This window comes from Oreochromis niloticus, linkage group LG16, assembly GCF_001858045.2.
Source record: "Oreochromis niloticus isolate F11D_XX linkage group LG16, O_niloticus_UMD_NMBU, whole genome shotgun sequence".
Lineage (NCBI taxonomy): Eukaryota > Metazoa > Chordata > Actinopteri > Cichliformes > Cichlidae > Oreochromis > Oreochromis niloticus.
The window spans coordinates 12,618,514-12,636,054 of NC_031987.2; the positions used below are offsets into that span (position 1 = coordinate 12,618,514).

Here is a 17,541-nt window from a genome sequence, read left to right on the forward strand (position 1 = left end):
GCACATTTAATATCAGTCTCCAGTGGCAGCAGAGCATAGGTTCATCCTTCAGAACAACATTAAATCAAACATGAGATGTTCTCAGTTTAACGTAAAGACACACAACCAGATAACAGTTTCCTCCTCACTTGATAAGCTTTATTCTGCTTAAACAAGCAATCGGTTTAAGTACAGTCATTTCATGCTTACCAGTATTTTAGTGCTTCTGGTGTCACTATTGGAAAAAGATACACTTAATGTCATGCTGACATAAAATGTGACCATACATTTGCATTGTTTTTTGTTTGTATTTTCTGTTCATACCTTCATAAGCAGGGGCTCTGTTTTGTATATTAATTTGATCATTTTTTAAATTAAATTCTTTCAGATGTATTTGGTGATTAAAATTTAAAGTGAAAGATAGTCATGATTATGACAGACCTTTTACAACCCTTTCTACCAAGATAGTGAAACACTCCACTCAGTCTCTACCACTTTGTATTGCATATCTAAAAAAATGATAAAATGTTTCTGTAGTTCAAGATGTGTGCAGGCTTGACAAAACAGACAAGAAATTATATTAACAAAGTCCTGATTTATGTGGTCTGTCATTTTGAATTCAGGACTTTAGAGGTCACTGGTGTTTTAGTCGCTCTACTCCCTTCCATTTTCTCAACCACATTCAAACCTTGTTGGCTCCTCCCTGTTTTCTTTGCAGTGATAAATGTGCTGAGAGTAAATGAAAATTAAAACCAAGGTCAAGTTATTGTATTTAGCTGATGGGGGTTGTGCTTTTTCTAATTGCGTTATATATCATGTAGGGGTAAAAGTGCAATACTGGTTGAAGTTATACCTCAGTTGAGCCTTATCGATTACTTGACATCTTGCAGAATTTGTTTGGTCATAGACCGTATTGGGCTTTTTTTTTTAGCCCAATACGGTCTATTGGGCTATTGGGCTACGTGACACATCATTATATACCAGCTAGCCAAACTTCAGTAACCCTACAAATGTAACTGCTGTTTAGGTTTCTGTCTTCATTTATGTTGGAAGTTATAGCAGAGCTGTACGTTTGAATTTTTTTTCCAAAACCCCGCAGTCAGGACATGCTATATTGTATTTAGATAGAAGCTAGCGAGCTAACTTCCTGCTAACTTCTAACGCCGTTAAATGTCATAAATTCCATTTTCATGGATGCCTGGATGTTAAACTCAATTGTTACACCTGGTAGAGCAGAACACTGATCATTTTATTAAAGATGAAAGACTTTAAACAGTTTTTCAACTCTCAGTAATGCTACAGTGATCGTTTGATATATGGACCTGCAGCGGAGTTTAGGCCCAGACACGGCCAGTGACGTCAGACTGAACAACCGGATAGGACTGAGTTCTCGAGACTGGCTAGGCCACTGCATGAACTGAAAGTGCTTCTTCTTTAGCCACTGCCTTGTAGTTTGGCAGTGTATTTTGGGTCATCTTCAGTTTTCTGACTTTTATGGTACATGGTCCCATCCACTGGCCCGTCAATGCAATGTCAGTGTCGACCTGTGCCACCACCTGTACCACCTCTGTGCTTGATTGTGGGGATAATCTCTAGATACTCAGCATTTCTCTTCGAGTTGATGTCAAAGAGCTTGTTTATGGTTTCATCTGACCACAGCACTTTCTTCCAAGCCTCCTCTGAATCATTTAGGTGGCTACTGGCAAACTTAAGATGGGCCTATGAATGTACCTACTTAAGCAGGAGGACCTTGCATCCCAATGGCCTTCAGATCATTAGCAAGCTCCTCCCTTGTAGTTTTGTGCTGATACACCACCTTTCTCATGATTATCCTCACCCCATGAGGCATAATCTTGCATGGAGCTCCAGACCGAGGGCGATCAATGGTTATTTTATACTTCTTCCATTCCCAAATAATTCCACCAACAGTTGTCACCTTCTCACCAAACTTCTCGTAGGCCATTCCAGCCTTCTGGACATATGTGCTTTATACATATAACAAGCTGAGAACAGGAGTATCTGTAATTGATTGGCTTTGTACCCATGTGGCACACAGCCAATGTCTTGGAGCCAGAATTCTGGCTGGGTTAAAGGGAATCACATACTTATTTTACTTTTTGTTTGTTTGAGTTTAGAGTGGATTATCTGCACTCTAAGTGCTCCAGAGTTATTCAAAAACCTGTAAATACTCCAAGATTTTAGTTTGATTATCTGTTGACCATCTCACCATATCAAACAGTCATTGTTACACGGGATTGTCCCCCAAAATTTGGTCCGGCAGATTTAGTGGATATCTCAGGAGTCTGACTCCCTACATTCCCTTCAAGGTTTATCAGTAGCAGCCTGAAAAAAGACAAAAAAAACCCTTTTCCCTCCTTCTGACATGAACCTTCACTTAGGCTGAATCAGCTAATGCTGTTATCAGTTGCTATGGAGACTGACTGAGTTAGGATGTTGCTGTGGAAACTGAGCAGCAGCTCATTACCACCCACAGCCACCCTCCACACTCGCTTGAGCAGCACCACACAAACACATAGCTCATACACACTCATTTAAATACACACATACACAGTAAATATGTTTTTTCATGATGTATCAGCCGTGAGTATGATTAATATTGCTTTTATTTAAACCTCACAGAGATACAGTGACGCGGTGCATACACCTGTACAAATGTCAGACAAGCGGCATTGGCAATGTTGCTGATGTAACGGTGACATGTATACTAAAATGAGACAGGGTGGGGATTATTTATTGGTCATCATAACTGAATGTATTGTTCCTTTCATCCTAAATGTCACACCGCACACGGCACAATAGCTCCAAGAAAGGAGATGATGTATTTTCTTCCAGACTTCTTTGTTCTGCAGCGCAGGTTTGACCAAGTTTTTGAAGAAATTTTGCGGTGCTTTTATTAAAATTTTGTATTAACAGGTAGCTCAGCGTGGGTTCACGTGAGTCAGTCTCTTAAAGATTAAATTACCGCTCAGCTCTTCGTGACAGAAGCTAATCACTAACCAGCACTTTCATTATCACTGCATTTAGCATGTGGCTTCCAGGTGCGCTCAAGCTGAAATTTGCTCGCCGTGAGCCCTTTTTCACCCCAAACACTCAGAGAATGTCACAGTAGGAAAGAAAGCACACGTGTTACTAATATTATTCTGTTCAAATGTTCCAGTAACCCACGGCAGTGTGACAGTAAAACCAACATGCATACAATAGCAGCCACTTGAACCTGAAGAAATGGAATTCAGCCATTCTTTATTCTTCTAATTAAAACTGGTGCCTTTCCTACTGTGACATGACAAAATGTCTGCCGTGGAAAGGGCCTGGGTGGGAGGGGGCAGATGTGGTCTCTCTTATTTGCAAATGGATCCTGCCTTTGTTTGTTTCCAGCAGTCTGGGTTTAGTCTGGATTCAACTTTTTTTCACCTCACAGTCATACCTTTTTACAACGCCATCCATTTCCTGATTTGCCTGCTTTTTGCAAGAACATGCTAATGAATTTTGTCTTTTAAATGTAGTTTTATCAGTGTAAATAAGAGGAATCATTAAGAATCTGAATGAGCATGATTTTTCCCCCCTAATTATAAGGCTCATTCCGTTATTTTAATATTTTTCACAGTGATTTAGAGTCACAAACTAATCTCTCCCTTAAACAAAATTACATTCAGTAAACAGTGTAACAACCACATAGGTGAAAATTATAAATTGTATGTATAATTAGCGTGGCATGTTACACTTGAGACAATGTTGATATCAGTCATCTCTGTCCACAAGTCTCTGTTAAAATGTAAATGCTGAAGAAAATCTTGACCCATGCAGTTGATCAGGGCTTTCTCTCCCTGCTGTTGTTTATTAATTCAGTAGTAGCTGTGCTGCCTGCTGTGGCTCAGTGTTTCACTGCTCCCCTGATAGTTTCCGCTGTGATACTGATATATTCAAAAACACACTCTGCACACTGCCTGAGAAGTCCGTAGAATTGGCTTTGCAGTGCACCCATATGGCATTTCATTCTAGCTACTCGAAGCACAACATTGGACTACAGTCAAGTGTCTCTATAACATCATAGTGCTAAAATTATCTTTTATATATGTAGGCCAGAGGACAGAAATGATATTAAGGCTATAATTACACAGGACATGTCTTTTGTGCACGAAGGTACGTTTTCTAAGTGTTATGCACGCTACTTGTGCACACCTCAGTCTCTGTTTGACTTTCTGTTTCAGATGCATTGGGTGAATATAAAAAGCCATTTAACATGGATGTTTGTATTCTAATTATGGGCCTATTAAGATGCTACACTGCACATGTTGCCATGATAAAAGATTTGCAGGCTACACCAGAGCTCCGTATAAGCGAGTCCATCAAATCTCACTGTCTCTTGTTGCTTCACACTTGATCGACAGAGCTTTGTCATAAAAATGAAAATGAAATCTGTCGTCTCAAGCATTTTGTTACTGCATGTGCTGCTGAACCCTCAAAACAGTTAAATATAGAAATCAACCAAAGCCTTTTTTTGTTTTTTGATGTAGTAAAAGCGTCACCCACTGCAGGACATATCTGGCTATCCATATGGTCACTGACACAGCTATAAATACTGCACTGTACATCTTCATTCACCAGCAGAGAACACACACAAGCTTCTACTTAATCATAATGGATTAACTATCGGATGTTGTGTTTGGAATATAATTCCCAAATCTCCCAAACTCATTTTAAAACTATGAATGCACTGTAGTAATTCTTTGTGGACTGCTGGATTTATGAACATCACGATATCACACATGCAGTTGGTAAAATTCACACTCACAGACTTGACAATGCCAGTGCACATACTGTATCAAAGTGCTCGCTATTGAACAAACCATTAGCACTGGTACTCTTAAAAATGTGAAGGCTGATCCCGAGATTGTTTTGCCACATGCAGTAATTCTACAGTGGCGGTGAAAATGAAAGCTGCATCCACTTGCACTCAGCACCAAGTGGGCACAGCCAGAGGCGGTCTATGTGTGCCCGATGCACACATGGTGCACCTGTTTGGGAGTGCGCTGCACTGTAGGTATTTGTGTAGTGATATGTTTGTGCGAGACCGGGGAGTGTTCATTAGCTTGCTGGTAATGTAACTGACTGGTGCTGTTTATAGTGGAGCCCACGCAAACTCCTAAAGAAGCTGTGAAAACGCTTGTTCTCTTGTAAAGAGCACCACCAACTGAAGCTCTGTGTCTGACACCGACAGGGCAGGCACTTTATTCCGTAATACATATGGTGTCTCAGCGCAGGGAAATAGCGCCGAAACACAGAGAGTGGAAAGAGGTAAATGAGGTCTCGGCAGCAGGAGGGTTTAGTCAATAGAGGAAAAAGGAGAGAAAAAAAATCTAATTTTAGCGAGGTCATTTATTCTTTAATGTGTGTGAACTCTTTGTTATTACTAGTATCTTTTCCTCTTCTTTTTATACACAGCAAATTGCACTGAACAAGGGAAAAAAAGGAGAGATGGGGAGAGGAAATTCACTTCATAATTTAGAGTGAAAAAAAAGCTTTTCTTCTTTCTCATCCCCCAGCTGATTTCTGTTTTCATTTTCAAGGGGAAATTAAAAGTTATTTTGGTTCACTTTGGAGAAACCACTTGTCCGACATGTTTTATCTCTCTAAAACACTCGCATTAAATCCAGTGTGCATATTTTATAATAATATCACTAATGCCTTTTGCAATTTCTTCACACAAAGCTAATTTCTGGTGGCCCTTTGCCTGTATTTATTCTCTTAATTTTGTCCCATTAATTATTTCTTGTTGGAATTCAGTGCCGTGAACACCAAGCCATTTACACATTAGTGTAAATGTTGTGACTTCATCTGGCGTTTTAATCAACTGTATTTGTTTTGTGTGTTGTTTTGCTAATTGATTAGGTCATTTAAGTTGTTTTACAAGGTTAAATGACCCGAGCTCAAAAAGCATCACTCCTTTAAAGCAACCTTACAGCTTGGCATTGATCTCATATTCACTCTTAATGTTTTTTGGACATATAAGCAAACTGAAGTAGGTATTGAGTCATCATTCAGTCATAAATTTTGCTCCAGGGATGTCAGGGTCTTGAGTTCCTTGGGGTGGGGTTTTTATCCAAAGGAGTTAATGTACAGTTTTCTTAGCTTTGGCACCCTCTGCTGGCTACATGACAAATTAAAAATGTAATTACAGATGGGGCCAAGCTGCTCAGCAGAGCAGTTAAAGAGTGCTGGTTCATACTGCTGGAGTATTTTCATTATATCATGTTCATTGCAGAATGGTGAACATTTTATGGGTTTTTTGTACCAGTTATTAACATGACCTCACTTTAAACCCTGTGCAATGAAAGATGTGACACAATAAATATGAAGTCATACTGCACTGTCTTCCAGATTTTGAATGCATTTTTTAAGCCATTAACTGAGAATAAACAGCATTTTCGCATGAGTAGAGTTTTTCTTAAGCAAATGATTGCAAATTAACAAATATGTTTCCTGTTCAATCAATCATCACAGTGCCTGTTAGCGGTCATTTTTAATATGGTCCCTGCTCCAGCTGAAGAAAGCAGGACCAGCATCTTCCAAACCCCACCCATCACAGTGCATTGATGTGGGTTCAAAACAGACCACAGAGGCCTGGGAGGACCCAACCAGATGAATGTCTGTGCCTCATGTTTTCCAACATCTTAGCGGTCCCAGAGAAACAGACATGCACACGCTGAGAGGAAAAAGTACAAACAATGATGGGGTAAATGTGGCAGCACTTCTGGGAATATTCATGCATGACAACATGTAAGAATCAAATAGACTACACAGCATTATTTAAAGGTAAAGGAACAACACAGTAATGGAGGGATAATAAATCAAGCATAAGTTATGGATGGTGTAAGTTATAGAACAGTTAGAAATTAAGATTTAAAGTTTTTCGTTTAAATTGTTGTCAATATTGCCGCACAGCAAGAAGGTCCTGAGTTCAATTCCACCATCAGGCTGGGGTCTTTCTGTGTGGAGTTTGCATGTTCTCCCCGTGTTTACGTGGGTTCCCTCCGGGTACTCCGGCTTCCTCCCACCGTCCAAAGACATGCAGCTTGTGGGGATAGGTTAATTGGATAATCGAAATTGTCACTAGGTGTGAATGTGCGAGTGAATGTGAGTGTGAATGGTTGTCTGTCCCTGTGTGTTGGCCCTGCGACAGACTGGGGACCTGTCCAGGGTGTACCCCGCCTCTCGCCCTATGACAGCTGGGATAGGCTCCAGCGCCCCCCGCGACCCTGAAAAGGATAAGCGGAAGCGAATGGATGGATGGATGGATGTTGTCAATATGTCAAATTTATGGAATCATGTATGCAGAAAAGTATCATCAGATTTTGATCCAACATGCAATTCCATGTGGAACGCAGCTGTCACCACCTTCATTTGTCAGCAGGACAGTGATTCCAGACACACTGCCAATGCACTAAACTGTACCTGGATAGAAAAACGTAGAATAGACTTTCAGTCATGGATTGGCCTCCCCAGAGCCTTGACCTCGACATTATTGAAGCTGTATGGGATCATCTTGATAGAGAATAGAATAAAAGGCAGTCAACTTCCAAAGATGAGCTTTAAATGTTCTTCAAGAAGCATGGAGAACTATTCCTGAAGACTACTTTAATAAGCAAGCTTAACAAAGAGAGTTCAGGATATATTGAAGAATAAAGCTGGTCAAATATTGATTTTCAAGCTTGTTTGAATTGTGCAAACTCGGTGTATCATATGCTGTATTTCCATCTCTGTTTGCACATTTCAATAAAGTAGGAAAATGGGAAACAGGTGCACTAACAACATATATAGAAATGATGGGTAACTCAAGACTTTGTCACAGTTCTGTATTTAATGTTTAAAAACATCACTGATTAGGATTATTTTCCACAATCAAGACTGTGTTATAAGCCACTTTTAAGTGAAAGACTGAATCCTCTGACTTAATTCTCAAATGTAAAAATGCAACACATCTGACTCTGTACTTTTACTGATTGGTACTGATTACATGAAGGTGCTCTCTCTTGTATGAGTTGATTATGTCTGCCTTTATCCACGATAGAACTAAAATGAGGAGACATATTTCACCATAGGACAGAAGAAGTCTAAAGCTTTCGTAGACACGTCATCTTCTTGACTTTGTTAAAGTTTTGTCTGTTGTAATGAGTGTGAATAACACTGGCTCTCATATCCTAGTCTAAAATAAATACACGATCTTGATTAATCGTTGGGTTGGTAAAGGACACTAGATTCCGAAAGGCTTAAATTACTGTGGATTTTCTAAGGAGTTAGGCACATATTTCTGCTGACAGCTTTAAGGTCAGATCAAGGTCAGAGATCCTAACAAATTAAACAACATCGGTCACATAGATAGTCAGTGTATCTGCTGGTTAACAGTGACTGTTTTTTCCTCCCCGTCATGACACTCTGACTTAATTTGTCCAAGCAGAGAGGAGAAAAACTGGGCCCATTGGTTACATGACAGAGAATCAACAATGAGGAGAGATGTATGGCATAATTGTTTTATTTGCCGTCTTTTCTTTTTTCTGTTTCTCTGTTCCCTCTGGCCTTTTGCTAACCCCAATTACGTGCTTGCTTTCTTTGCCCTGCCGCCTCCTGGTGTGCATATCCTGTTGGCATAAGGAGCTTTGGCCGCTTTTCTAGGAGACCAGAGTCTGTTCCCATCAGTGGAGCTGTCTGTTTGCATGGGAGTTTTGACTTGGTAGATTAATCCATGTTTACCACAACACAGTTAGGGACGTAACTAACTAGATACCAAGCCAGATTGATTGAGTGAAAATGAAGCTACAGGGATTGTGGTGTAATAAGTGAAGTCTCAGTGGTGGCTGTAGTGATCTTTGTGTTATTCGTCATTACAGTTGAAGACGGCCACAGACAGTTGTAAAGTTTCAGTAGCTTCATTTTGATGCTCTATAAACAAAACTGCCTGTCACTTACAGGACGAATCTTCTGCAAAGGACCTTGGGAATGTCGATGTCCTCCTATAATAGCTGTAAACTAAATTCAAGTATTTGCAGAGGCAAACCAGAACTAGATCAAATTTGCATGTATTCTCTTTTTCTGTTGCTTAAATCTAACCTCATCACATCATAGTTTATTCCTTTGGTTTTTTTTTTCTTCCTTTTCAGGGAATTAACTTGTCCTAAGTGGGCATTTCTTCCAGGCTGAAATATACCTGTCATCAGTTGCAATAAAAGGAAATGATGTTTGGCAGCTACAGAGTTACTGGCTAAATTTAGTCCCCAAGACAACTCCTAATTCCCTTTGTTGGGGACTGTTTGGCTGTCTCGGTTTTGGCGTGATGGTGATTTATAGTTATTTTGAACCTGGGCCACAAGAGATTTTCTGGGCCTCTGAAAGCACACACACAGGCACATCCAACACACATCCTGCAAGTAACCTGTGTGGTTGTAGCTCATAGCATACACAAACACAAAGTCTGCTTTAGAGTGGAGCATTTAAAGGAAGCTTACAGGTGAAGCCTGCAGCGCATTTCTTTGTTTTTTAATTGATAAAACTGTGGTTTTGACCTGGAACTTGAACCAAGGTACAGAGAAAAGGCACCAATAAATGCTGAAGTTGGATGTCTTGCAGGTCATACAGCTGCACAACATTCAGTTATAATGATGCTTTTACATACGGTTTATTTGTCAGTGTTGCTTTGGGAAATAATACAATTTGAACGCTTGTTGGAGCCATTTCCTACTGAAGGTAAAAAGTGAAGCGATTTAAGTCTTCTTGCTTGTGACTGATTACAGGGTGTTTTAAATGATGACGGAAATTCAGTCAGACACTGTGTGATAATGGAAGGGACTGTTGTGTTCATGAGAAGTTGTCTGTTAAGCTTTCATTTGTGACCAGATGCAGACTGGCATTAGTTGGATAAAGCTGTGAAACAAGCGCAAACACTGAATAAATGGCTGGCTGACGGGTTTGACTGACACGCCTACTGCATGACAGGGATTTGAGAAATTAGCATTATAAGTACAACTGAATAACTAAGAATGGCATGCCATTGCTGTGTTCGTGACAGCTTTAACACATTCATAATTTTGATTAAAAAAGGGAGATTAGCTAAAAAAAAAAAAACCCTGCCTACCTCAATCTTGTTGTTGTCTCTCAAACCTCCAGCTTCCTCTTTATGTTGAGTTTCAGTCTGAAAGTCATCTTTCAGATTTGGCAAAGCAGTAAAAAATAATTTCTAATGGTCACAGATATTTACACTAACTATCGAAATGCCTTATATTTAATGCACATAACTGTGACATTTCTTCTCAGCCTCTTAATGTCGAAAAATGTCGTAGCCACTTCAGCCAAATTGGGCAAGTAGATGGTATATTGTAAAAAATAACAATGTGTAAACACAGAAATATACTCATGCACACATATCCAAATGCAACTACAACTACCAGCAAGGAAACAAATAAAGAAGTCCAGACTCATCTTTAATGCTGAAAAGATTTATTTTTTAACTTTTGAAGTATAGCAAAGTCACATATTTTCTTCCATGATTGCTAATATTACACTGACCTACACATTATAAAACTGAAATGATGTAGAGCTTTGCTTTTGCAAAAGTTGAATGATCCTCGGTGGACATACCAGAGCACGTAGTTGTTGCTGTGGATGCAGCTTTATGGTTGCTCTACAGCCACTGGGGTAAGAATTATTTGCAATTGCAAAAGCACAACATCAGAGAATTCACTTTTAATTAGTTAAGGGACTGACGTACCATATGTATGTGTGTGTATCTGTGTCTCTCAGTCTGAGAGTGAGAGATAGAAAGGAAGTGAACTGTATTTTAGGGCACAGTAAAAAAAAGGGGAGGGGGTCATTGGTGTAAGTTTTGGAACTGCAGTTTGGAATTGGTGTAATTAAATAATCTCCATAAAATGTAGACCACTGTAATCTTGATGTTTAGGGGGAGATAAATATAAACATTTTTTTTAATTCTGAAAAACAATCTATTAGCTAAAGGAAAATGAATCAGTAGATTAAATCTGTGACTAAAATCCGCTGCAATGCTGATTTTCATGTGTTGTTTATAATTTGTTGTCTGTTTTGTGTTTTTTTTGTTGTGATATGAATAACATAGTCACATTTTTTTTATATTACATTGAACATCATCTCTATGTTTGAGGTATCAAGTGACTCATGAGCCAAAGCAGCAAGTTTATAGAATCACACCTTTAGCTTGTTTATGGGAGCTTATGCCAAAAGGTGTTGAAAGGAAGGCTACACTAGATACAGTTGAAACTTTAGGAGTAAGGATATGAATTCTCCAAATGTGGGAGTAGAATAGTTTTTTCCCTCTCTCAGCCATATTTGGAAATTCATTCAGGAATACTCCTGGATATGTTTTGTGCAAAAGCTGCATTTTTCTAAGGAATTTTCTAAGAAATATCTGAACCCTTCTGATGAAAGTGTTCCAGGAGTACAGGGTCCTGGTCTTTCTCCTGAAAGCTCTTCTCCCTTTCGGTCCATTCAGCGCCAAGAGTATAAAGACTGCTGTCTTTTTACTGTTGTACGTTATTCAGGAGCTTTTGAACCGAATTGTGGCTTACCCTTTCCAGTTGTGCTCTATTCATGGGCAGAATATCGGGGCACAGCAGATGTCTGGAGATGGTCCAGTTCAGGTATGGGGGTGGGTAGTAAGATCCCTTTTTATTTTTCTGGATATGGATTTAATGGTCCAGAAGTGAATGAATCAGTGATGTGTGATCCATGTCTGACAGTACAAAGTTATTCGTGATAACCTGTGAAGAGTCTGCAGCAGTGAATTCATAAACAGCATTTCTTTACATCATAAAGTTGCTGGAGATGCTTCTTTGCAGTATTCTATAATGGCTGAAATTAATGTAATGACCTGATGAAAGAGAATGCAAGTTTTAAAGATGAGTTTTTTGTCCACAGCTCACTGCCCTGACTGTTAACAGGAGCATGATGAATTCAATGAAGGGACTTTGGTAGGGCTGTTGCTGAGTCATTATTTTCCAATTAGACTCTTAGTCAGCGCTTTAAGCCAAATACTCATCTTTTAAGGGATGGCACAGCGGGTTTAAAGTGGAAAGGAAAAAGCTGTTTGATGGTTTTTCCAAATGTACAGCAGTATTATACTTCTACCATACATTTTCTTTATTTTGGTCACAAGAAGATCAGATTTTTAGCGTCTTTGCTTAACAGCTTGTCACCACTGCCTCCTGGCATTAATCTTGCTCTTCATTATATCAGGTAGTTAGGTGTCAGGTGATTTTGAGACTGGGTTTGTAAAAATGTATGTTCTTCTATACTTTTACATGCTTTTTACCACAGAAACTGTGATGATTTGACCTTAAAAATAGATTTCACTTAGCTGCATCATAGCTGATGATCATTTAAGAGTGTAGGGCTCCAGCAATAAGATAAGATAAGACAAGGAAAGGAAATGGCTTGCAAGAGTACTTTATGTCTCTCCTTGGGTCTTCTTGTTGCCTCTGCAATCTAAGGAGTTGGTTCAATAAAATATATGACTTCTGACACCTTATTTCCAGATCAGTAATGAGAATGAAACAATTTGTAAAGAAAATTCATCAAAAGGGATAGAATATTTGAAACACTATATTTCAAAAAGTATTCGCTTGTCTGCCTTCACACACATAGGAATTTAAATGACATCCCGTTCTTAATCCACAGGGTTTAAATGATGACGACCCACCGTTTGCAGCTATAACTGCAAACTCTTCCCGGAAGGCTTTCCACAAGGTGTAGGATTTTGTTTATGGGAATTTTTGACCATTCTTCCAGAAACACATTTATGGTTTGGTGTTTTGTGGGGTTGAGGTCAGTACTCTGTGCAGGCCAGTCAGCTTCTTTCACACCAAACTTGCTCATCGATGTCTTTATTGACCTTGCTTTGTGCACTGGTGTGCAGTCATATTAGAACAAGAAGAGCCCATCCCCAAACTCTTCTCACAAAGTTGGAGACATAAAATTGTCCAAAATATCGTGGTATGCTGAAACATTAAGAGTTAACTTCACTGGAACTAAGCGGCCGAGTCCAAATCCTGAAGAACAACCCCACACCATATTCCCCCCAGCACCAAACTTTACACATACATAACGAAGTCAGACACGTACCATTGTCTTGGCACTGCCAAACACAGACCATCTATCAGATTGCCAGATGGGATGTGTGATCTCCATCTGCACTGCTCTAGAGTCCAGTGGTGGCGTGCTTTACGCCACTGCATCCAACGCTTTGCATTGCACTTGGCGATGTAAGGCTTGAATGTAGCTGCTCAGCAATGGAAACTCATTCCATGAAGCTCTCTACATTGTTCATATAATCTTCAGATTATCTCAAGGAGTTTGGAGGTCTTTAGCGATGGATTCGATGTAGAAAGTTGGCGATCTCTTACATGGCCTACCACTTTGTGGCTGAGGTGCTTTTGTTCCCGATTGCTTCCAGTTTTTTATAATACCACTAACAATTGACTGTGGAATATTTAGTAGCAAGGAAATTTCACAACTGCATATGTTGCACAGGTGGCTTGCTATCACAGTACCATGCTGGAATTCACTGAGCTCCTGAGAGCGACCCATTCTTCATATTTTTGGCAGTATAGCGTATTTCTACTAGAAGTCTTGGTCAAGTTAATTGAAAATAGTAATTAGTTACTAATTACTGATTAATTCAATTCTAGTTTTTCTGCATAATCCATCATATAAAATTGAATCAAATGAAAAAGTCTATTTTTAAATCTTGTTTTATTATTTTTACAGAAAAGTAACAGTAATCTAATCACCTTTTTTTGCAATAGTAATCCCTTACCCTTCTAGTTACGTGAAAAAGTAATCGGATTACAGTAACACATTACTTTTAACGCGTTTCTGCCCATCTCTGTCTACTAGTAGGAAGTATTTTGATACTGATGGTTTATGCAGTCTGTCGCTAGCGTAGTGCCATTCATTGCTATTAACTCATTGCCCTCTTCCGAAGATACCCACAGTAGCCTGTAATGTCCAGGTGTTCTAGTATGTTTGGACTGTGCATGTCAGACTAAAGCTAATTTTTGTGTGTCTTCAAATGGAACTGCAGGTTGTGTGTATCTTTAAGAAGTAGAAAACAGGGAGGCAGACACAGCTGCTAGTCTTTGTGGCTGCAGATGTGGCATCAACAGGCACACACACCCTGATGAGGCCGCCTTTTTTTTTTTACTGTCTCTTCATCTCTTTCACTCCTGTACAGGCTCAGCCACTGCTCGCAATTTTCTCACCTATACTTCTCCCCTTTCCTTTCCATCTGTCCCTAAGATGTAGTGATGATGTGTGTGTGTGTGTGTGTGTGTGTGTGTGTGTGTGTTTGTGTTAACCGAGGTGCCACCTGCCACTGCACACCCAAAGTACTGGCAGCCTAATCTAATCTCCCTCCTCCCTCTCTCCCTTCCTCCCTCTTTTTCTCCCCCCACTACTGTTCTTTCCCCTTATCCTCCCTCATCCTTTCAGGTCTCGGATGTTATCCTTTCTTGTGAGCCTCGAACAACATTTCATCTAGCCAGGTGAGCTTCTCAATCTCTCCCCCTTTCTCTTTGTGTTGTCATCTCAGCCTCTGTCTCTTCCTCTCTGTCTCCACCGCATATGCTTTTGGGTGCTGCTGCAAAGATGCTGCGTCACTGTGCCTGTTTCATATGGACACAATTGTTGTTTCACTGTAAGACCAGTAACAGAAAAAAACAAATGTTTTTCTTTTTTGTTCCACTTGTTTCTCCTTTTGAGCCACCTTGTCATGCTGGGGAATTGTTTGTGTATGTTTACCTGAATTTGTGAAGGTATTGTTTTTATGATGAATCCAGCAGTCTGTGAAAATATAACAACATGCATTTTGTATCTGTCATTTGTTCAGTATGTCTAAGAGCATGTGCCTGAAACAACTGTGTGATTAGTGCTTTGTGTGTGTGTGAGTGTGTGTGGACATGTCTAGACGGTCCCAGACAGGCAGTATGACTTTCACGTGGTTAATGTGCAGATTGGAAACGTGTATTATCCCAACCAATGAAGACATTGTAGATTGACTCTGATTGTCAAAAATGACTTCTGCTTTCAAGTGTTGTCAACTGTTATCCAATTGGATGCCACTAATTGAAAAGTTGGAAGAAAATTGTATGATGAAATCACCAGCCTCAGCTCTTTTATCTTTTTTATCCAGTTTTGGATGAAGCAGTATAGTTACGGTGGCCCTGAGAGGTCAAATGCACTACTTAGGAAAAAATAAGCAAATAGAAAAGTTGCTGCAAAAGCCAAAAGAAAAAAATTCTGAAAGAAAATGGGAGTGTTTTTGGGGAGACAATAATGTGATGGAACAGTTGCAAACATCACAAGCTAACAGTAGCAAACATGAATCATATGATTAAAACACACATCACCTGCAGTTTTTCTCCCTCACAAAACTGATGAACTGTCTGTTTCGAATCTCAGTGTAATCCTTCGCATGTTTTGCTTTCTGTCACATCCACAGCTGGTCCGTCAAGTTATCATGTCCCAGAAACACTTCAGTTTTCTTTCGTGATTTTAAAAACAATATATTAAAAAAAATTCCCCGCTCGCCCCTGTGGGTGGTCAATCCTTCAAGCTCGGGTCCTCTACCAGAGGCCTGGGAGCTTGAGGGTCCTGCGCAGTATCTTAGCTGTTCCCAGGACTGCGCTCTTCTGGACAGAGATCTCCGATGTTGTTCCCGGGATCTGCTGGAGCCACTCGCCTAGCTTGGGAGTCACCGCACCTAGTGCTCCGATTACCACTGGGACCACCGTTACCTTCACCCTCCACATCCTCTCGAGCTCTTCTCTGAGCCCTTGGTATTTCTCCAGCTTCTCGTGTTCCTTCTTTCTGATGTTGCTGTCATTCGGAACCGCTACATTGATCACTACGGCCGTCTTCTTCTGTTTGTCTACCACCACTATGTCCGGTTGGTTAGCCACCACCATTTTGTCCGTCTGCATCTGGAAGTCCCACAGGATCTTGGCTCGGTCATTCTCCACCACCCTTGGGGGCGTCTCCCGTTTTGACCTCGGGACTTCCAAGTTATACTCGGCACAGATGTTCCTGTACACTATGCCGGCCACTTGGTTATGGCGCTCCATGTATGCCTTGCCTGCTAGCATCTTGCACCCTGCTGTTATGTGCTGGATTGTCTCTGGGGCATCTTTACACAGCCTGCACCTGGGGTCTTGCCTGGTGTGATAGACCCCAGCCTCTATGGATCTTGTACTCAGAGCTTGTTCTTGTGCTGCCATGATTAGTGCCTCTGTGCTGTCTTTCAGTCCAGCTTTGTCCAGCCACTGGTAGGATTTCTGGATATCAGCCACCTCCTCTATCTGCCGGTGGTACATACCGTGCAGGGGCCTGTCCTTCCATGATGGTTCCTCGCCTTCCTCCTCTTTCTTGGGTTTCTGCTGCCTGAGGTATTCACTGAGTACGCTGTCAGTTGGGGCCATCTTCGTGATGTATTCGTGGATGTTTCTTGTCTCATCCTGGACTGTGGTGCTGACACTCACCAGGCCCCGGCCTCCTTCCTTCCGCTTAGCGTATAGCCTCAGGATGCTGGACTTGGGGTGAAACCCTCCATGCATGGTGAGGAGCTTTCTTGTCTTTATGTCAGTGGCTTCTATCTCCTCCTTTGGCCAGCCTATTACCCCAGCAGGGTACCTGATCACGGGCAGGGCGTAGGTGTTGATAGCCCGGATCTTGTTCTTACCGTTCAGCTGACTCCTCAGGACTTGCCTGACCCTCTGCAGGTACTTGGTGGTTGCAGCTTTCCTAGCGGCCTCTTCATGGTTCCCATTCGCCTGCGGGATCCCCAGGTACTTGTAACTGTCCTCTATGTCTGCAATGTTGCCTTCTGGTAGTTCGATCCCCTCAGTTCTGACTACCTTCCCTCTCTTTGTTACCATCCGACTACACTTCTCCAGTCCGAATGACATTCCAATGTCATTGCTGTATATATATATATATATATATATATATATACATACATATTTATGTGTATATGTTATTTAGACCCTGAGCCACGGTCTAAATAACATTTCATTTAGAGATGTACTTTTTAAAAATCAGAAGCAACACATCAATATCAGAGATTAATGATTTAACACTACAATACAATACTACAATTTGACCTCATCACACAACAATAGCAACAATGGCAAAGAAGTAATTTCTTAAAGAAATTGTTTATTTTTTAATCCAGATTTTTGTAATTATAAGTAATTTGGCTAAATAGGTATTTAAAATAAATGTTTAGGGGTCTTATTAGTTTTAAAAATTATTCACATTATTTCTTTCAAAATTGTAAACTTAAAATATGCATTAAAATCCACTAATTCCTAGTTTGCTGATTGGTAAAACAGTTAGCATGAAAAACATAGAGAACTATAGTGGAGTCCAAATCCCAGAAAACGTTGGCTGTACTGAACAGTGCTCAGTGATTTTCATCGTTTTAAACATGTTTTAAGGCTCTTTCAATTCACTGAAGTTCTTTGT

General features: G+C 40.3%; 1 protein-coding gene across 1 annotated transcript in view; it reads left to right on the forward strand.

Annotated features, from left to right (window-relative positions):
• Window positions 1–17,541, forward strand: part of map2 (microtubule-associated protein 2) — a 90,599-nt gene that overhangs the window by 13,010 nt on the left and 60,048 nt on the right. Inside the window, exon 2 of the mRNA XM_025903717.1 lies at window positions 14,512–14,564. The gene's annotated coding sequence lies outside the window, so the exon portion shown is untranslated. The remainder of the gene's footprint in view (window positions 1–14,511; window positions 14,565–17,541) is intronic.